Source organism: Pollachius pollachius (genome assembly GCF_949987615.1).
Source record: "Pollachius pollachius genome assembly, chromosome: 7".
In the NCBI taxonomy this organism is placed as follows: domain Eukaryota; kingdom Metazoa; phylum Chordata; class Actinopteri; order Gadiformes; family Gadidae; genus Pollachius; species Pollachius pollachius.
Window position 1 is genome coordinate 4466589 of NC_136940.1, and position 5000 is coordinate 4471588.

The following is a 5000-nucleotide window of genomic DNA, read 5'->3' on the forward strand; positions in this document are numbered from 1 at the left end:
GAACAATGAGGAGGGGAACATTGTATGATAGAGAAATATGCATGTTCTGTATATTGTATACAATTAAAAGCATTGCATTATGGTTGTTTAATTTGCATTGGCATTTAACTAACCCCACAAACTTACAGAGTAAGCCACACAACCTCCTATGTTCTAGAATTTTATGAAATACAATTGATAGAATACAATTGTTAGCATATACATTTAAAAAGGTATTTGCACACCAAGACATCTTCGGAAAAGCAATTGTGTCCAACGTTCATTATAAAAGCAATTTAAAAGGTTTGAGGTGAGGCAAGCCAATGCCTGACCCCTAACACTAAACCCCAGCTCTGAAACATCCTAAAGGCATGGAAAAACTCCTGCAGCCGGAGAAGAAATAACCCTTCATATGGGACAGAACTGTGGTAACAGTAAGAGTAAAGAGAACGGTGATGGTGTGATGTTAGCTCACAGACAGACATGTTGGCAAGGCAAAAAGACTCCCAACATTAGTGTGTAGGCATGGTTGTCTGGAACGAAGAGCATTTTATGCTTTCTTGTTTTTTCCTTTTCCTTTAGTAAGTTCGAGCTATTTTCCGCAAAGCTTCAAAGCTCATGTACACGCAAGGGGGAGACCTCTCTCCCCCAGAAAGCATCTCTCCTCAACTGCTTGTTTGCAGTCAGCCTTCACTAACATGATTGTGTTACGTAAAATAAATTACTGATGTGCAAGAGTCATCTACTTGCCAGCTCACATACTGTTTGTATGTTTTAGGAAGTCAGCTGTAGGCCCTCCAAAACGCCCCAGCATCAGAAGACAGAGATTGCACATGGTACTCTATGCATATTCTGCAGCATTGGAGGTTTACTAAATGCATAATTCTCCAAACTGGCAACAACTATCCTCTGCAGAAAGCACACAAAACCTCTAGACTGGAATCCTTTTATTCCAGTAAGAATGAAAACAATAACCAGAACCTCACTTCGAGCTGAAGATCTTGTAGTCTTTTGATCATCTTCTCATTTTAAAAACCATCCATCTGACCTACCTTGAAATGAACTCGTACTATGGTGCTATTTATCTTTTGCGCCATTAATTTGTTCATTCATTCATTCATTACAAATTTCCCATTTGCTCACTCACAAATGATCGCACGCACACACACACACACACGCAAAATAACATTAACATAACGTTTTTTTGCATAAAAAAGGAAGATGGGACTTGCAGTTTTCTTCGTAGTTTAATTGGGTTGCTCCCAGAACAGCAATTTCTTCTTCATAGCTGCCCTGTGAACGAGAGTAAAGAGTCGATTAGTTTGAGTTAAAAGGAACCACGGAACACCGTGGCAATGTTGCTTTCTTTTCATATTCACTGGTCTGGTGGTGCATATATGCACGTATAGCCTACTCACTAGCAGAAGGATTTTCCGTATACTCGATTAGAAAAAGAGGTACACCATTCTAATGGAGGCATGGCCAAATCCGATGATAAAATGCTAATGCTTGATGTCAATTTGGTCAGGATAGACTATGGCACAACAAACGTGTGTCTGTTTCAATGTAGCCTCGATTTGCACTGCATTATAGGCTAGAAAGGCTACTTTAATATGGTACTTTTGTAGCCTACATAGACTATAATGTAACACTGTCGTTTCCTCTTAGCATTTCTAACAGATTAATTCGCTAAATTGACTTCAGAAAAACAAATGTCTTACTCACATCAAGTCTCAGCAAGTTTGCACGTTTACTTTGAAAAATACTTCGTAATTAACCTGTGAAACATATAAGTGGATTATTCATTAATCAAATACACATTATCCTGAAAAGGAAATACACCTAAACATTTCCTTTAAGATGAACTTGTCTTTGTCTTTGACACGTGACACAGCTAAATGGCGGGGAATCCGGAGTAGCGCGAGCAGCAGGGCAACAAGTAGACTACAACTAAACGAAGCGGCAAACTAACTCATAGCTCACGTTATATTGAACTCATATAGACTTACGGCGTTCTAACTAAACTTAAATAAACGATAGATCGTGGTAGCTTGCATACCTTGCTCAAGGATACCAAGCTGTGCTGCAGAATACACCTTTGCTCGGAGAGGACCTTCCCGCCAAGTGGCGTCGTATGTTCATTTTAAACGCACAAAGCCAGCATTTAATCGAAATACTTGTAGAGAATAAATATAAATGGGCTTATGATATAGGCCTAGACTATAAAACACTTTTTCCGGCGCATTTCTTTAGATAACTGAAGTCAGGTGCATCGCCCCCTCCCCGTGTATTTTGTTTGACGACTGTTTTCCTAGTCCTCCTCCTTTTCGACCACCAGCATCACCTGGACGGCCGTGGTACAGCAACCGGACATGTTCAGACGGTACTAGATGGCCATCCAAAGATCAAACCGGGTCAAACTAAGTAGGCTACACTGTTAGGGGTGACCACTTACAGGAAATATTACAATGTAACAACATTTTACTAGATTGATCTGTCAACATCGCATAACGTAGTTTAAGAAACAAGCCATTCGGTAATTTAGTGTCCGATTTCGGTCGTTTGAATGTGTTGCAGTAGCTGAGCCTGGCCACTGAGGGGCAGTAGGGAGACATAGTAAGGAACGCATGGCTAAGGCAGTTTAAACCCTCTGTTTAAAATGTATCAATAAAAACTGTTGTTGTATTATTTATTCAATCCATAATGATGCGACTCTGTAAATGCAATTCAGTGCTATAATAACAACACACAATTAGACTAAATAAAACATACATAACATACCCTACATAAGTGCTATAATACAATCAAACGCACCACAGGGAAGGAATTTAATAATATAAATAAAATAATGACATTTAAAAAGGTATTAGTGCTTTGAGTGGGAATGCAAACGGTAAATCAAAAGGCAAAACAAATAGCAATGCAGGATCATAAAAGCAAAATAAGTAGGATGATAAACAAATGTCTTGATTTTCTCCTGTTATTTCTGCTGCAATGTCCAATAAATGTTAGCATCTACAGCTACACTGCAGCAGGACGAACGTACCCAGCCTTTATGAAAGAAAGAAATCTAAATCCAAATTATGCATTATTATTACATTGTTTATGTAACAATCGAGACAATTTGGAGGAAAATTAAAGGTATGGAAATGTAATATAAAGAGAACATGATATTAATTTCAGGTTGGATCTATCTAACTCGGCCGGGAGTTTATTTTATACACCGGAGATTATTTTATACAATTTGTTTTCCACTAGATGGCAGTATTGTAACGGTAAACAGCAGAAAAAGTCATAAACCAAAGCGGTAAACCAGGACAAATTTTAACAATGTTGTTTGTGCTATCATTTAATTGCATTCAATTATATTTAAGAGGAAATAATTAGAATGTTCAATTTGTATCCAATTATTATTGATGCATATTTTATTGAAGGGGTTCTCAAACTGAAGGACTCGTGACCCTCTTCTGGCTACACGATGTGAGCCAACACTAACGCATTTCTTAATAACAGAAAAAAACGGTATTTGAAGATACTTTATATCATATATCTGCTTAGGCACTGACAAGTATTTGTGAGTGGTAGTAATGATGATAATTGTGTGCATGCAGTGTTTATAAAATGCAATGTGGACACAAATTATAAATTGTTAATACCTTATTAAGCATTATGCTTTCCTCTAAGAAAATATGTAGCCTACTTGACATTAATCCATAAGCAAGCCGTGACAGATTCAGGTAACTCAACCTTAGCTACTGTCTTTCCACTACAATATTCAGCTTCAAGATGATAAATCAAAATATTTTATTTATCAAATGAGCAATATACCTCAAGGTCAACCTGGCCAATGGAAATCTTGAGACGACCCTCACGTCTACTACGGATCATATATTAAAAGAAGAAATCGGACGGCAGTAATATAAAGAACTATAATAAAATTGAATACTGTTATTCTTCTGCTCTTCAATCAGTGAAATATATACTGTACGTATACATTTCAATTTCGACCTTTTATTCGCATTTTTTTGGAATTGTATGGTTTAACACTTAACTCTTAACGTATACATACACCTGCACCAAGAGGAATTCATTTAGAAACAAAATAACCTGAAACAATACTGTATGAAGTAAGTGTATGAAAAGTATATTTAAATAAGCGCTATTGCAAAACCAGCCATTCCCACCACCCAAAAAACATAATTTAGTTTATAATACTTTTAGAAATGAAGCGAGGGGGGCTGAGGAGGTGCAGGAGGAGGAAATGAATCACATTTCTCCGTCTGCGTAAAACAGCATGCGGTCTCAGCAGCTTTGCAACATGTCGTGGCTGGACCCCGCATTGGACGTCTAGATGTGTACAACAGGTGTGTGAGCTGCTGGGCTCTGGCTTTAACGGCAACCAGAGGACTGGCTGGGCTCCGCTAACCAGTGAGGAAGACCCCTCGACTCCCACAGGGCCCCGGTGGATCTTTGGATCGAACCTAAGGCCGTATATCTCCCCAGTTAACACGCCCCCCCCCTGCGGTGCACGGCCATGTGTGTGTGTGTGTGTGTGTGTGTGTGAGTGAGTGTGTCTGTGAGTGAGTGTGTGTGTGCGGGTGTGTGTGTGCGTGTGTGTGTGTGCGTGTGTGTGTGTGTGTGTGTGTGTGTGTGTGAATCTATCAGCCTGTATCTGTTTTTTTCCCCCTTAGTTTATTTTTTCATTTACTAAAAGAAACTTATTATCACAGCCCCAAACAGTTTTTCACTTTCTGAAAAGAAACTTTACACTGGTTTCATCTCGCCCAGCGGTCTCTGTGCAGACCTGATCAAAACGTAGTAAAATATAAATTACATATAGTTAGACTAGTGTAATTGAAAGGAGATTCAAGGTATTGAAAATAGAACAATATTTAAAGACGACTTTGCGGTAGGGGTGTCAATTAAGCATTCAGGTACTCTCAGGTCAATGAAAGCTTGTATCAATTAAATAAGCCAAAACATATTTTGCCAAACTTATTTTATCTCTACTGGGAACGAAG